The sequence below is a fragment of the Hemibagrus wyckioides genome, linkage group LG17, assembly GCF_019097595.1.
Source record: "Hemibagrus wyckioides isolate EC202008001 linkage group LG17, SWU_Hwy_1.0, whole genome shotgun sequence".
NCBI classification, from domain to species: domain Eukaryota; kingdom Metazoa; phylum Chordata; class Actinopteri; order Siluriformes; family Bagridae; genus Hemibagrus; species Hemibagrus wyckioides.
This window is the reverse complement of record NC_080726.1, coordinates 6,434,382-6,452,509: the sequence shown is the minus strand read 5'-3', so window position 1 is coordinate 6,452,509 and position 18,128 is coordinate 6,434,382. Positions and strand designations below refer to the sequence as shown.

The window sequence follows — 18,128 nt, the reverse complement described above, 5'->3', positions numbered from 1 at the left end:
CAACAGTGATCCAGTGGTGGTCCATTTCCTTTGATAGCAAATAAAACGTGTGTGTGTGGTAGGAGTCTAACCAAATGCATTATTCAGAATGCGTTCTAAATGGACAAAAATACTGAGAAAAATAGGAGTATGTGAACCGCAGTGCATCTTGTTGAGACTATAGGTAAACAAAAAAAGTTTTTGCTCTCATTGGGTAGGGCTTGTCTGCTGAAGGTTTGATTCCTGCCTCTGTCCTATGGAGTTTGCATGTTCTCCCTGTGCCTCTAGGGTTTTCTTTGAGTACTCCTCTGAGTTTCTTCTTCAGTCCAAAGACATGCATGGTTGGTTGATTGGCCTCTCTAAGTTGCATGTAGTGTGTGAATGGGGGTGTGAGAGTGTGATTGTGCACTGTGATGAGTTGGCATCTCTTGCCCTGGGGTAGACTTCAGGCTTCCTGTGACCCTCCATACGATAAGCACTACAGACGATGGATGGATTGATGGATGGATGGATGGATGGACGGGTGGGTGGGATGGATGGATGGATGGATGGATGGACGGGTGGACGGGTGGGTGGGATGGATGGATGGATGGATGGATGAGGTAGGAGAATGGATGGATTGGATGGATGGATAGGTTGGCGGATGGATGGATGGATGGGTAGGTTGGCGGATGGATGGATGGATGGATAGGTTGGCGGATGGATGGATGGATAGGTTGGCGGATGGATGGATGGATGGATGGATGGATGGATAGGTTGGCGGATGGATGGATGGATAGGTTGGCGGATGGATGGATGGATGGATGGCGGATGGGTGTATGAGGTGGGAGAATGGATGGATTGGGTGGTAGGATGGATGGATGGATAGGTTGCCAGATGGATGGATGCATGGATGGATGGATAGGTTGGCGGATGGATGGATGGATGGATACAGAGCTGCAGACATGACACTGACATTACATTAATGATGCACCTGAATTTAAGGAACCATCAGTTCAAAACTCAGTTTTGACATTGTGAGGACATTTGTTTTGGTCTTCCTTTTTTTATTTAAAAAATAAAAATAAAAACAACAACTACAGCTTTAAAAAAAAAAAAAATTAAAAATATTCTGAACAAGGTTATTATGGTGGTGGTGATGAGCTACTCATCATGTGTTACTGAACCATTAAAAGGCTTCTCATTTTTTCATTTTCAATAGGGATGCATCCTTGGTACATTAGATTTAGCCCAGTAGAAATTGACACACCACAGCTAATCCACACTATAACCACACTATTGCACATTGTTATGAACACAATATTCTGCACTGTGTCATGATTATTACACTCTTGTTTATATGAACCCCATTAATTACTGTATTTATTTATTTATTTATTTATTTATTCATTTATTCATTCATTCATTCATTCATTCATTCATTCATTCATTCATTATTTTAAGGCACAAGCTAGGTGTCTAGATATGAAATTCCCATGGGGTGCTGATGGTTATGGGGCAATGATGAGTTTGAAGTATTGCTATGGAAGTAAACTGGTTTTGCAGTATTAAGCTTACCTTAAAGTTCTCTACTTTGACAGTTTATTTTAAATCATGAATGTTATTTCATGCTTCATGTTATTTCATGCTTCATTATAAATGTAGACTCTAATTTCAAGGTCTAGTTAATGCTTCTTTCACCTCAGTGTGCTGATCAAGTTAATCACACGATACTTAATGTACTGGTATACTGAACATTCCGTAGAATTGCATGATTGTGAGTGTAATATTGTTTTTATACTACAGAAATTAATATCAGTATAGGTCATTTCAGACACAATATGGCTGAATGTTCTTGTTATTTTTAATGGAAATAGATCCTGACACTCACATTCACTCAAATTCTCGTTAAAGGTCTTTCTGAAAGTGACATTGGTGTCCCTTTTTCTTTAATCTGATGAGTGTTCATATTTTAATTCAAAAGATATATTCTGGAAAAATATTGTTTGCCATGTGTGCTGATGATTCAGATAACACTTTTGTAGTAATGGCAAGTGGTAGCTCAGTGGTTAAGGTGTTGGACTACTAATTCCTGCACCACCAAAATGCCACTGCTGGGCCCTTGAGCAAGGCCTTAACCCTCAGTTGTTTAGTTGTGTATGTGAGATAAGTCACTCTGGATAAGGATGCATGCCAAATGTAATGGTTCAAGCAGTCCAAAGACATGATTGGTAGGTTGATTGGCATCTCTAAGTTGCATGTAGTGTGTGAGAGTGTGATTGTGCACAGTGATGAGTTGGCATCTCATGCCCTGGGGTAGAATCCAGGCGTCCTGTGACCCTGCGCAGGATATCCACTACAGAAGATGGATGGATGGATTGATGGATGGATGGTTTGTATGAGTTTGATGGATGGATAGAAGGATGGCTGGAAGGATGGTTTAGATGGATAGATGAGGTGGGAGGATGGATGGATGAGGTGGGTGGATGGATGGATGGATGGACGGATGGATGGATGGTAGAACAGTAGAATGGAAATCGACTTATTCTCAACATTTTTGATAAGTATAAACAAATGAATTATTTTATTGCTCCAAGTCTGATATAGAATGAGTCAGGACATGTTGGCTTTCGGTGTGAGATGTTTTTATTTCTGTTGGGATAACCTTACACACTATTTTAGTGGTTAAATATAAAACATTTTAAATGATTATGAACAAGCACGTGGGGCATCTCAAAGAGCAGAAATGGGTTTGATATCACTGTTTTCTTTTGGAAAAAAAACTACAAATTTTTAAACCCTTGAGTATTTTCCTATAAGCTGTTAATCACCGTGGAGTGGACATGATTAAGAAAATAAATTCATAAGAAAAATGTCCTGACCATGGGCTTAATAAATATAGGTGCAAATTAATTTTTTGGCCTCTGGTAAAACGCACTTTAAAATTGCATGTTTATGTGTGTCTGCTCACCATGACAGTATGAAATATATCATCACTTCTTGGAACGATCAAATTAGTGGACTGTTGTATAAATTATAATTAATAAATGTAAATATACTGTATAATTATGATTATGAAGGTTGAGTGTAGAAAGCTAAATGCTAGATTGTCCTGTAATTTTTTAACAAGGTCATGCTAAAAATGTGTGTTGAAAGCTGTATTTGACATCATGTTTCATAGTCGCAATGAAAAATTGCACTCCACAGAGCAGTATTCTGTACCACAACCTCCTGTTTGAGATGTTTAATGGAACATCACTTATCTATTTTTATATCTTCGGTCCTTCCTCTTGACATGTTCAGCACTGTCCTGACTAACCTCTGTATGATTTGTTGCACTGAAACTCTTTAAAAAAAAAACAAGCTCTAGAACACACCAGGAGCTCGGTTCCACATCAGAGAACTCAGATCCAGTCTGAACCATCTTAACCACTGTCTGTCTTCCTCAGCATTTATTTTCTCTTCAGCTTTCTCTATTTCTCTATTCCTAAAAACAGAGTGTTCTTTTTTTAGTTTTTTTTTTTTTTTATGATGATCGAGTTATATAATGGTGGTTTATTTTGATCTGTCACTCACCTTCTGAGTCTATAATTATCCCCCTGTCAGCTCTCTGGTCTGGATGGAGGTGTGGTTTGATGATTAATAAGTGCACAGCAGGTTTATCTGCTAAGTTTGCAGGGCGGATGTTCTTGACGAGATGTCAGAAGAAGAAGATCAGTGATGTGAGCTTAAGAGAAATATCTTATGCTATCTTCTAACTTGCTGTCAGACGATGCCTCTGATAAGGTCTAATCCCTGGTTAATATGGTTTAATCGATAGCGCTTTGCTATCTCTGAAGCTAAAGGTCTGATTAGAGTAGAAGATACATTCTGTATCAGTGAAGCTGATTGACTGGGTCAAATCATTCCTTTGTTATGTAAGACTCGACCCAAAACAGCAACCCCTGTTAGCCTATTTTCAGAATTAACTTTTTCATATTTGTTGTAGTTTCTGTGGTGAATTTATCATTGTCCTTATCAGATTTTTTCTGCTGTTGTCTTGTGGCTGATTAATTTGTATTGCGAAACGAATTTTCCCATAAGAAATAATGCAAATGCAGATAATCCATTCCAACCACCAAAAATATGACCAATATGACCAATACGAAGCGTATGTAAACTGTATGGCTGCTTACAAAGAACTGACCCAAGCCAAGCATTACATGTCAAGGGTCCTCATAGGAAGTCGTGCCACCAAGCTTGGGCTGAACATAAAACAGACCACCCATACCACCAATCTGTCAACAAAAAAACACCCGAAAAATCACCTAGCTTTTGAACCGAAGGCAATGTTTTTATTGTGGGTTGACTCTTTTGAAACATCTTTCATTGACTGAAAAAAATTGGTAAAATTCGTAAACTTGCTTCAGTTGGCTTTGCATGGCTTCACTTGGCTTTCTACTAATGCAAACAAATTTTGAACGGCTCCTGGACGTACGTGCAGCTTAGCTGGGGTTCGGTTCGGTTTGTTTATATGCTGAAAATGCTTCATATGTCGATGCAAATGTGCAAATTCTTGAAGCAAAAGTGTCTTAAACTTTCAATTCTTAAAGCGAAAATTCATTAGGGAGGGCATTTGTATGTCAAGGTTCCACTGTAGTCTTGTAGTCTCAAAATTAGCCAATAGCTATTTACCTAAACCAGAGAACTGAAAGTGAGCTTCTTTCTTGCTGACTCAGCATTGCTATGCTTGTGTATAATTGAAATCTCATCTAGGTATCATTTTTAGCATTTTATTTGCGATATTTTTGTAGTACTTAATGTGTGGTAGAGGTGGTTTTTGGCCTTTTTTGCACTTTTTATGGCTCAAAGACATTAACAGCATGGCCTCGTTCAAGCATTAATAAAGGATCAGCTGGCGATGCTGTGCAAGACAAGATTAACTAGACAAGATGTCATTTCTGTAGAGTTCTGTCATACAAATGTAAAAACGTGTGATCCTACCAAGAATTCCCAGAGTTTTTAAAACAGGGTTTGCATAAACATAATGTTCTAATCTTTCTGTGTTCATGTGTTATAAGATTTTTTTTGCAGTGTCCCTAGAGCTTGATGCTACCAGCACTACATTTCACTGTCAAGATTATCTCTTAAAAAAAAACAAATATCTTGATTTTTGTCTCCTCACAACAGAAACCATGTCTTTACTAGGTCAGTCTCATGCTTTTGCATGAGGTTCTTTAAAGCCACGCCTCCCGTACAGTCCTGAATCATGTGGAGCTGTTGAAATGGTGTCTGGTGCACTTTCACTCCACTCTCAGCTTCTGTACTCTGTAACTCCTTCAGAATGACTTTTCTCACTGTAGCTTCTTCACCACTCTGTTTTGTTTTGGTGCTTTGTGGGGTTTTTTTTCCCTTTTGAGTGACAGACATGTCTAGGTAGTGCTCGGGTGGTATGATGCACCTTCCATTTCCTCAGTGTTTATTCAGCAGTGCTTACTGGGAAATCCAATCTCTTAGATATATTTTCACCCAGTTCCTGTGTTTGGAAGTTTAATTACCTTATTTTCATTTTCACTCCTTTAGGTGTTTCTTTTATCCAGAAATTCAGAGTTGTAATATTTATTTCACAGCTGAAGGCCAGGTTAATGGTGTCCTTGTTAAGATATGTTTCATGTGGAGTTTTCAGAACCTTAGTGGTTAAATAATTATGCAAGCTGCAATTTTCAGTTTCTTTGAAATACTTGCTGATCAATAATTAATTTTCAGTTTCACGAGTTTGCAATAAAAATGCTGACAGGATGAATGTTTGTATTTATCATTTGTTTATTCAGACAAATCTAATCAGTCCAGAGAGATTGAATATTTTTGCAAGCCACTATATAATTTAACATTGTGAAACATCTGAAAAACCTAGCCAAGAAATGGTTATAATTGAGAAATGTTTATTATTAGAAATGATTTCACAGCCAAAATGTTTCCCAGTTCGTTCCAGCACTGTGTCAAGGGCTTGACTTTACAACCCAAGTGTGCCTGACTTTAATGCAGCTTTCATTTAGACTCTCATTAGGACCTGTCTGAGAACGAGCAGTTAATAAGTTCCACGAAGATTTAGTGATTAAACTGTAATAAATCATAAATTCTTGAAGTTCAGAAACTTTTGACAGACAGTGAATATCTAACACTGGTGAATGCTGATTAAATAATAGATCATGGGTCATGAGCATCACTTTTTTTTTTTTAATATATTTGAAGATTTTAATAACAGAACAGATATTCTTCTTGTAATTCACTGTTACGAGTAAGCTCATACAGACCTAAAGATATTTTCTGTGGCTGAATCTGATTCCTGGCTCTACATATGCAAAATTAGACCCTCTGGCTAATGCTACAAATTAGCCACATATTAGCCTACTGAAAATGTTTAATGAGCTTAGGGACGTATGATTATTAGTTTTGTGCATAATAACCTCATGAGCCGCTCCGTGTGATGAATTAGAAGTAAGTGTACACCTAGCCGTTCGTGTTTTTCACATCTGTGATGTGATTTGTAAATGAATCGTTACACCTGAGCGGCCAACATTTTGAGTAATTACCTGTTTATTCGGAAAGCGAGCGCTTCACTTTGTCTAACAGAGCTGCATGATGATCATTATGTTGTGCAATTTTCAAATTATGATTATTTATCATAGTTACTCAGGAAACAACAAACAAAATAGTTTTATTACACATCATCATCTCATTTTTTTAGATAAACAAAAATCAGCCTCACTTTCACACACCCAGCACATTATAAGCCTCATGTTCCTGTAAATGTTTAAGAAACAATCGAAATAAATCACTTTTTCTAATCTGTAGATTACAATAAATATTTGTCACTTGATTTCTGATTCTGATATTGGAATATTTCCCCAGCAGAAAATTGCATGTTAATTTAATGTAATTTTCAATTATAAAATCATGAATCTAACAATTATCAGCATTTTTGAGGGATTCCTCTCTAAGAAACTGGGTTGCACATTTCTGATAATTGAATTAAAATATTTATTATAATTTCATGAATATGACTAATCTAGTAACTGTTGGTTCCAAATAAAAATATTAATTCATTATTATTTTTATTATTATTATTATGAGTAGTAGTAGTAGTAGTAGTAGTAGTAGTAGTAGTAGTAGTAATAAAAATAATAATAATAATACCCGACTTTAATTATTTCTTATTTAATTGTAAGGTACTGAGAAACTGAGAGGACATATATGCAGATCAGGTAGTTTTAATCAAGAAAAGGCAAACAAATCCAAAATGTCAAGCAATATAAATCTCAAGAGCAGGGACAGATCAGGAGATCAACAAACAAAGAATTAGGAATCAAAACTCAGGAATCAAGGCACACAAAAAACCGTTAAAGCTAACCGCAATAATGATACTCTGTGACATCAGGGCAGAGTGTGAGTGAGTGTATATTTCACACTGTGTTAGAGACTGAATGTGCAATATGAAGAGTCCAGGAGTGAGTGTGTGTGATAGAGAACAGATGATCAGAAGTGTAGTGACTGTGTGTGTGTGTGTTCTGGGAAGTGGAATCTGGTGCAGCCAGGTTTGTGGGCTGTGGTGCATGTTGGTAGTTGGATTTAGCTGAATCGGATACACTCACAAGCCTGTTTTATAGGAATACCTGTGCCCCTGCTCATTGAATTATCTGATCAGGTAATCATGTGACAGCAGTGCAGTGCATAAAATCCAGCTGTAGGTCCAGTTCATGTTCACACCAAACATAAGAATGGGAAAAAATTTCAGTTATTTCAGTGATCATGACGGACAAGCTGTGACCTTTGTGAATGAAATCTCTGCAAAGATTGTATGTCAAACCTTGAGGAGGATGAGCTATAGCAGAAAAAGGCCACATCAGATTCCACTCCTGTCAGACAAGAACATGGGTTTGATGCTACAGTGAGTTCAGACTCACTGAAACAAGATTAAATAAAGAATTATAAAAACACTGTCTAAACTTACAAACACAGTTTTCTCCTTTTTTTTTCTGTCAGGGCTCTCCAGCTGTGCTTCTGCTTATCCTTATCACAGTTTGTTGATTTCACTGTTTTAGCACACCTTGCTAAACCTGATGAGCTGAAAATGACTGAACAGCACAGAACACTGGACAAACAAGGACATAGCTAGGCTTGCATGGGTGTGCAGAAGTGTTAAGAAAATGATAACACGACATTTCTGTAACTGATTATTGTTTTTACATAAAAGAGAGTTGATCTGTTTGGGTCCCATGGCTTTTTGAGGTTGAACTCGCTGTTCATCAGTGTGCTTCTGGGAGCTGCAGAAGCTTCTGTGAATTCAGGTTCACTGCTTAGATTCTGCCACAAGATGTCAGCATTAGCATGGGGAATATGAAGCAATGTTTTACAGCTGCTAAAATATTTTTGCTGTAAGATATCATTTCAAATGATGGATAACAGTCTTGAGATTTCAAAAATCAGATCAAATTAAATTTTATTGGTCTTGCACAAACAAGCATTAAAACTGTCTAGTGGCATGAAACAGAATTTGCATACAAATGGAATTTACTTACATAGAAATATAAAAAGAAAAATATACAAATAGAAAAAAAACAGGATGAAAAAATAGAAAACCATTAACTGTATGTTGTATAAAGTGCATATATTATGTGCAGTGCGATGCTGTACAACATCAGGACCTGAAATACAAATCTCAGTAATTCACATCAGGATTTTATGTAAATTATGCAAAAGTAGATGCATCCAGATTTCCCAGGGAAAAGCAGACAGTGTTCGATTACTGTAATAAAAATGCTGAAGTGTATATGTTGTTTCTGAAAGGAACAATTAGAAACCTTTTTATTCTACAGTACTGCTGTCCACCAAGCTGCCACTGCTGGGCCCCTGAGCAAGGCCCTTATCACTCAAATGCTCAGTTGTTTAAAATGAGATAAAATGTAAGTTGCTCTGGATAAGGGTGTTTGCCAAATGCTGTAAATGGAAATCTGATATTCTTTACTTTGCATATCCCAGCTTGTTAAGAAGCTGGGGTCAGAGTGCAGGGTTAGTTGGGAGCCCCACAGCCCCACTGCAGAGAGGGTTAAGAGACTTGCTCAAGGGCCCAACAGTGGCATCTTGAACCCTGACCTCCAGATCAATATCGCAGGGCCTTAACCGTTGAGCTACCACTGCTTTGATTTTCTATGTGTATGAGATAAGGAATAATTATCAAACAAATAACTGCTGTTAATGATTTATTCTTTTTTTTTTTATTCTGTGTTATCCTTAAATCATAAAAACAGCGTAATGATGCACATGCATAGTTAATTAATATTGTTAAATATGTAAATTAAAGGTTCTGGGGGTTTTTTTTTCCTTAACATTTGTGATTTAAAGTGTGATCCATTGCAGAAAAAACAGCATTTTTTCATTTCATTTTTTAATTTATTATTTCTATAAATAACATCATCCAGATTGTATTTCCATTAATAAAATGGGTTATGTGGGTGAAATGTTCTGGAAAGTTCTGGCTTCAATAAATAGGCAAATTTTATTTTACACATAAATAATGTGTCTAATTGGTGGAATATTTTATTATCATTATTATAATTTTTATAAATCTGAATGGGTCTGTAATTCATTTTTTTTAATAGTTTTATATTGCCATGTAAATGTCAAAACAATATTTATGATTTTATATGATTCATGCAGCTATTATAAAGACCAAAAATACCATTTTTTACCATCAGCATTTATTATATGCTGCTGCAACTGCTTGCACAATCTTCCCTCGTTCCCTGTGAAACAGCACATTCATCCTGTCTTTCTGACCTTCTGCATTCTTAACAACCCCAGTGTAGTGTTAAATCCTCTTCTTTCTGCCTTTCCCTCCATCTAATCTTTATGGTCATGATAGGGGAGCAAGCATTTTCTTCTGTTCTGTCTGTCTATCAAACACGATCTGTTTTTAAAACTGTTTTTACTTACAGTTCTGCCATTTGGCAGACACCCTTATCCAGAGCAAGTGAGGGTTAAAGGCCTTTGTTCAAGGGCCTAGCAGTGGATGCTTGGTGGACCTGGGATTTGAGCTTCCAACCAGTAGCCAAATACCTTAACCACTGGGCTACCACATCCCCAGCCTATAAGTTCTTTATAACATTCTCTAATGAGTATGGGTATGTTTACAGACTGTTTTACTCTCAGTTCTTTATCACCTTTATGATGCAATTGGCCAGCTGATGTGATCTATGGGGCTTTATATAGACCTACCTCTAACCCTACAATGATAAAGAAATCAGGAAAGCTTAATCCTTGCGGAACTTAGTAATTATCCTCTCTCAGATCCTAACAAGACTCTAAATGAGTTCTTTATTAAAGGTAAGAGTACTTGGAGGGCAAAACTATAAAGGCTCATAGACAGTGCTGGTATTACCTGTAAACCATAAATATGTGATGAGACTAAAGCACCCAATTACAGTGTTAACGACTTTGGCCTTTTCCTATTCGATTAGATCTACCTTGTTCTAGCAAAATAAGTCGCAATTCGCAACACATTCATAATATACAGTGCTTCTGTGTGTTATTGTCTTTCTAAAGACTTTTTCAGATCAATGAGGGGGTGAAAGGATTTAATCAAAGACTGTAAGACAGTGCTACTGCCTAGCTGATGAGCAGTGCCTGGTTTCCTCCTCTAACATACACGTGTTCAGTCTTGATATCATCAAACCAGGGAATGTTTTTGTTTCCCATGATCTGTGTGTTCTTAATGTCCATTTATGCTATTTGGAAGACTCCTTGCCCTTTATCTAAGGTTACTTCAATTTGTAGATCTGAGCACTTGAGGTTATGCTGGGATTTGAACTCACAACCTTCCTTTCAGCAGTCCAACATATATATCACTGAGCTACCGCTTCCTTTTATTGTGAAGCGGTCGAAAAAAGTATAATTTAAGCACTGAAGCAATGCTTATCCTTCTGGAATGATCTCCTGTTTCTACACTGTGACCTTTGGGGTCTCCTCCGTCCACTGAGTCTCACAAACACACAATTGTCATTCCAAAGTGTGTGTGCGTGTGTGTGTGTGTGTGTGTGTGTAAAATTAGAATGTTAGCATATACATGGATTTATTTTTTGCTTCTATTATTTTTATTTTAATTATATTTCAGACTTATTTTGATGTACAGTTTTTCTTTTGATGTTACTCCTCTTATTTGTGCTCTATTCCAACTCGAATTTCTCCTACAGGGAATTAATAAAGGTGCATCTCGTCTCATTTCGTTTTAGAAAGAGTCTCTGGACCTTTAAAGCTGCAGTTTTTTTGTTTTTTTTTTAAATCTTGCCTCAGATGATGATAGACAAGTCCTTTGAACCCACGTCTTTTTTAATATAATTCTCTCATGCACGATGATCTGTGAGGCTTTGTATAAACATGCCCTATACAATACAAAATAGCAAAGAAATCAGGAAAGCTAAATCCTTGTGGAGCTTGTTAATTGTTCTCTCTCAGATCATAACAAGGCTCTAAATGATTTCTTTATTAAGGGCAAGAGTATTTGGAGTGCAAAACCATTAAGTCTATAGATAAAAAGCTCATAGACAGTGCTGGTATTAACTGTAAACCATAAATATGATATGAAGACCACAGCACATAATAACAGTGTTAAAGATTTTGGCCTAATCAGGGTTTTATCTGAATTGATTTGATAAAATAAAATAAAATAAAATAAAATAACATAAAATAAAATAAAATAAAATAAAATAAAATAAAATAAAATAAAATAAAATGCTTTTTTTTTTGCATAAATATGAGGGGAAAAAATTATTTAATTAAAGCAGTAAAACTGTAAATGTATAACATGATGGCAAATGTGAATGGATCTATATGGTTTGTAGTGTAAAGAAAATTATTTATATTTTTAATATTATTGTACAGAATTAACACCTTTATGACTGTGTACTTCATATGTGGTACAACAGCATCATATTCAGACAGTTATTTTAGGATTTATCCACAATCTGCCTTATTCCAGGTTACAGGTAGGGGATTACTGTGGGATGGATGTGGATGTGATGCAGTTTTTTTCTTCCAGTTAGGGGGAGAAAGCAGCAGACATAAAGACTGCTCTGAAGCATCATCACTGCCAAAAAGCCTCACAGACTTCATTACTATACCGTGCTGAATTGGGATTTCTGTTATTTCGGGCTGTTTAGTTGAACGCACATTTAAGTTTTGCAAGCATCTCAAATCACACCAGAAATTCCATTGCTTAATGAAAATTAATACTCAGACCTAACATGGTTTTTCTGAGCTTCTGGGCTTGCTAGGGCTTAAAGATGTTTTTTTTTTCCTCTTTATCTCTCAACACTAAGACACACTAAATAACAACCAGCACATAGAAGTGTATCCAGTGGCGCTCACACGGATCTGTGGCATTGACATAGTGCTGTATTCTGAGTCTGAACTTAGGTTTAAAGATATGTTAAGAAAGGACAATTTCTTAGATTCTGTTTGTTTCCTGAGATGTTTCTACATTTGACCTTCAATATCATCTAGACCGCTGACTAAATACAAGCATTTAACCTTGAAAATAACAGTAGATAGAAAATACACACTTGAGAAGGGAAAAGCTTTTTCTCTCTTTACTGTTAAATGTAATGTGATGTACAAGTGAGTGTGTATGACTTACAGTGAGTTCATAACAAGCATTAAATAGAATTAATAGGATTCTAACACATTCCTCATGAACTGTGTCTGAGGTTTGAGTAATTCATGCCCTCACAACCAGATTGTGTAAAGGTTTCAGACTCCTCAACACTCAGGGAAAGGACACACACACACACACATTCATTCTCAACACACTCACACGCACATAAAAATTTCAGACTGAGTGAAAAAGTGATCTTTGCACTCTATCTGCAATTTTTTGCACTTTACATTTATACATTTTTTAAATGCTGCTATAAGCTGCTTTTGTATACTGTATTCTGGTCAGTGTGATCTTTATGTATCTGTCTTGTGGTGCATTGTTTTGTCTGTTTGCACTCTCTTTTGTCTTGCATTGTTTGCACAAGGCTCTTTATGTATTTTATGTTAATAGGGTTTGGGTTTTTTTTCGTTGTTGTTTTTTACTTTTAAGCCCTCAGTTCTGTGTTGTCTTACGAAGCTCTGTGTCTTTATGCAGCGCCAGGGTCATTTCACTACATCAGCTACAGTATCTCACAGAAGTGAGTACACCCCTCAAATTTTTGTAAATATTTTATTATATCTTTTCATGTGACACCCCTGAAGAAATGACACTCTGCTACAATGTAAAGTAATGAGTGTACGGCCTGTATAACAGTGTAAATTTGCTGTCTCCTCAAAATAACTCAAGCCATTAATGTCTAAACCACTGGCAACAAAAGTGACTACACCCCTAATTGGAAATGTCCAAATTGGGCCCAATTAGCCATTTTCCCTCCCCTGTGTCATGTGACTCGTTAGTGTTACAAGGTCTCAGGTGTGAATGGGGGGCAGGTGTGTTAAATTTGGTGTTATCGCTCTCACACTCTCTCATACTGGTCACTGGAAGTTCAACATGGCACCTCATGGCAAAGAACTCTCTGAGGATCTGAAAAAAAGAATTGTTGCTCTACATTGATGTGTGTTGAGTTATTTTGAGGGGACAGCAAATTTACACTGTTATACAGGCCGTACACTCACTACTTTACATTGTAGCAGAGTGTCACTTCTTCCGTGTTGTCACATGAAAAGATATACTGAAATATTTACAAAAATCTGAGGGGTGTACTCACTTTTGTGAGATACTGTATATATGGTAGAAATGTTAATAAAATCCTCTCGATTTGACTTTAATAGCACTAATTATTATCATTGCAGATTTGGTTTAATTTAATGATATTGCTCCCGCACTCAGTATATAACAGATCCAACACATTGTTTTCCAACTACAATTCATTTTTAGCACAATTTCAAGAAATCACAATGTATTAAATCGAGTGCATGGTCATGCAGGCAGTTTTATCAGCCATTCAACTTTCTTTATTGAATTAATAAAACATCTTTGTTCTTCTAAAGTGCTTTCTTATAAAGCAAACAAGATTTTGAATGTCTTTTGGCAACTGTTGAGTAGTTTCTCAGGCAACACTGGTGTTGATGAAGGTAATAATACATTGTGCTTGTGACTGGATATTTCTTTGTATTTATATTTCATAAGTCTTAGATCTGATTGTTAAAAGATTATACAAAGGTTGTAGATTGTTAAAAGCATAATTTTAAATATGGCAGGCATGTTTCCCCTTAAAAAAATACAACTACACTGACAACAATACGCATGTTAATGTGTCATGTTCAGTGATGGATTTCCTCCTGTTTTGTTGCGTCCATTTTTAGCATTGAATGACTTTGTCATGTCCCACTCCAACAGTGGTGGTTAATATGATGCTCATATGAAGGTAGACACTCAGTGTATTATTATATTATAAGTATTTCTAAATTTACCTACATACTAGAAGCTAAGGTTTTATAGAAATGTTCCAAAAATGTTTCTATCTTGAAAGTAAATGTTGATATCAAACCCATTTCTGCTCTTTGAGATCCACTAAGTGCTTGTTCATAACCTACTAAAATTTGAAGGTGTTTATCTTTAACCACTAAAATTCTGTGTAAGGTTATCCAACAGAGGGAAAAGTACATTTCTCACACTAAAAGCCAACAGAGTCCTGACTCATTTTAGATCAGACTTGTGGTGATAAAATAATTCCTTGGTTTACACTAATTGAAAATGTCAGATAAGTCGATTCCAGATAAAAAAAAATGTCGAGTTGAAAGCCAGTGTACTGTTAAATGACTTAAAATTTCAAAACTTTGTCACATACACAGCTATATATATAGTATATAAAAGAAATAAGTAGAATTTAGTAAATGATATAAATTGAATAGAATATTGCTGTACCATTGTGTTTCATGTAGTAACAGTAAAAAGTGTAGTGTCTTTATGGACATGTCCATGTTAAAGAGTCTGATGGCCTGAGGGAGCTCCTCCTGAGCAAATTTACACTATATTTGATTGTTATGGGAAAGTTTTCACAGCATCTAAAATAGATTTCTATTTATTTGTTTAGTTTGCTCACTTATTTACATCTTAAGGTGCACAAATGACTCGAGCTCTAATTTATTCTACAAGTTGGGAGTCTTTCATTTGGTAGGGATTCACTTTTGACCATGCTGGGAGATGGCTCAGGGCTTTATTTTTCATGGTTGAAGTAATGATTTAATAAGGAAAATTGTGTTTTAATTGTGATACACTCAGCTGTCATGCAGTGTTTGTTATGCTCTTGAGGCTTATAAAGAGCCATGCCTGCTGAGAATGCACATTCAGACACATTCCCATAAATGCAGCATATTTTAATCAGTCTGTGGGAGAAAACAGTTGAGACAGTTGTTAAACAGTAAATATGATACAAAAGTAACACAGGAGATTTTGTTTCCTTGGTAGATATAATGTTTGGATGGCCCAAAGTTTCCCTGCACAACATTGCCCAAAACAAGATACTGCCTCTGCTGGCTTCCCTTCTTTCCATAGTACATCCTGGTGCCATGTGTTCCCCAGGTAAACGATGCACACGCACCCGGCCATCTACGTCATGTCAAAGAAAGCGTGATTCATCAGACCAGGAATGGAATCCCTTCTTCCATTACTCTCTGGTCTAGTTCTGATGCTCACGTCCCCATTGTTGGCACTTTCAGTGGTGAACAGGGGTCAGCATGGGCATCCTGACTGGTCTGCGGCTATGCAGCCCCATACAGTATGCAACAAACACCTTTCTATCAGAACCAGAATTAACTTTTTTAGCAATTTGAGCAACAGTAGCTCATCTGTTGAATAGGATCACATGGGCCAGCCTTTATATAAACAGCTCTGGAAAAAAATAATGGACCACTGCCCAATCTCCAGATTTGAACCCTATTGAAAACCTCTGGAATGTCATGAAGAGGAAGATGGATGGTCACAAACCATCAAGTAAAGCTGAACTGTTTGCAAAAAGAGTTGTATAAAGTTCCCCAACAGCAATGTGAAAAACTGGTGGAGAGCATGGAGCCAAAACGCATGCAAATCGGGGTTATTCCACCTACTGATTTCTTAATGTTATTTAGCCAAAGCATTAACACAATTTGTTTACAGATTATTTGCATTTTGTTTTATTTGAGTTATTAAAGCTGTGCAAATACTGCATGATCTTGGGTTATTTTGATGTGTTGTCATTTTCTTTAAATATACACTCTAAATAACAATAGTTATATTCTGAATTTAGGAGAATTATTGTCAACAAAACTGTTCATCTCACCAATACATTCACCTGTAAGAAAAAAACATAAGAAACTGATTATTTTGCAGTGGTCTCTTATTTCTTTCCAGAGCAGTATGTATGTGTATATATATATATATATATATATATATATATATATATATATATATATATATATATATATATAGTAATTCATTCATTCATTCATTCATTCATTTAAAGTGGAACAAAATATATTTAGAACTGTACATTTAACAGCCCCTCTGTTGTCTTAACTATTTTATTGATGCATGTACTTCTTTAAAAAAGTAAATGATGAGTCTAATAAAATGTTAATATAAATTCATTTTTAAATTAGTACAAAATTAAGACCATGCTAAATTTTAACATTTATTTAAACTGTAAAAAAAACTGTTAAAAGGAAACATTGAAAAAATAAGAAACACAGTAACAAAACACCACAAGCAGAAAGCTTTAACTCCCTAGCTGAGCTAACATAACCTACTGCTTTACCTAAGTTTTAGTTATATATACTCGCCATGAATATTGCCATAGAAGCTGGCATGGCGTTAAAAAAGAAAGAAACAAGTTATATATGTATATATAGTTATATGTACATATCAAATATTGTAAGTCGTACACACATCTATACAAATTCTGTAAATCAAATATGCCTTTGAGTCAGTGATTATACTGAGCTGTAAACAGCAAAGCAGGAGTAAGTAACCATAATTGGTTTAATAGGTTAAAACTACTCAAATCTCTTAGATACACTCGATAAAGGTGTTACTACTGCAGAAGCAATATGAAGTGTGATAAATTTAAGAAAGTTTTTTTAATGTGGTCGACTGGATGTGATACCAACCCCGAGAATGTGTGTATTTTTGTAGGTTTGAGTTTTATTATATTTTAGTTTTTTTTTTTATTACTAACTGATTAGTAAATTCTGAATAGTTCAAAATCCAGATGCTAGTTTCGTATATGGTCTTCAGATGTTTTTGGTTTGTTGTATTTTTTATTCTTCTAACATGTGTTTAGGCCGAATCCCAAAAGACTTTCTATTCACTAGCTCTACATGCTACACGGGTTATGAGATAATGGTATGGTAAACGCAAACAGTCTACTATATTATACTTGTTGTGATGTAATGCTCAGCCTAAGAGATTAAACCCCAAGGGGGAAAAAAAGCAGCAGGCAAAACAGCATTTAATTTTATACATATTATACACTCTTTGTTCTTGTCTATACCGGAGCAAAAATAAATAAATAAACACAACACAATTTATTCACACTTAATATCATAATAGCTTAGCTTAATATTAGAATGGTTAATCCATTTCTGTCCACACAAACTTCAACCTCTGCAAATGATCCATAACACAGCTGCATGACTAGTTTTCAATCTCTTTTAGTTCAACAAAATGTTAAACTGTTGAACCCTTAACCAGCAATTTTTTTTATTCATAAAGCATGATAAAAAGCATTAATATGTTAATAATAAATAATTAAAATATGCTTAAACTGCAACCTGAACTAAAACCTGCAGGCATACTATCACTTGGAAACAATTACATACATGTATGTTTACTCTTTATTTTTTGTTTTAAACTTTAGATTTCACAGTACAGGAGCATGTATTTCAGTCTAATAGCTAATTATACTGTAGTGTGTTTGGCTTTTTGTGCATGTGTGTAGAGATACATGGGGGGGGGTTTCCTCTCCACCGTCACTTGCTAATTAGGAATGATTTTTAAATTGATAATTTATTTCCTATTATAGCCGTTTTGTGACCAGTGTACATTGTTAAAAGCGCTAAACAAATCAAATTGAATTAAATTGTTGTTTTACACTAATAGAGTTATATCTGGTATGCTGTGT

The 18,128-nt window shown here is 35.7% G+C and overlaps 1 protein-coding gene across 1 annotated transcript in view; it reads left to right on the top strand.

Moving 5' to 3' along the window:
- The window catches only part of b3glcta (beta 3-glucosyltransferase a), a 158,182-nt gene that overhangs the window by 71,561 nt on the left and 68,493 nt on the right, over positions 1-18,128 (top strand). The gene's annotated exons all lie outside the window — the stretch shown is intronic.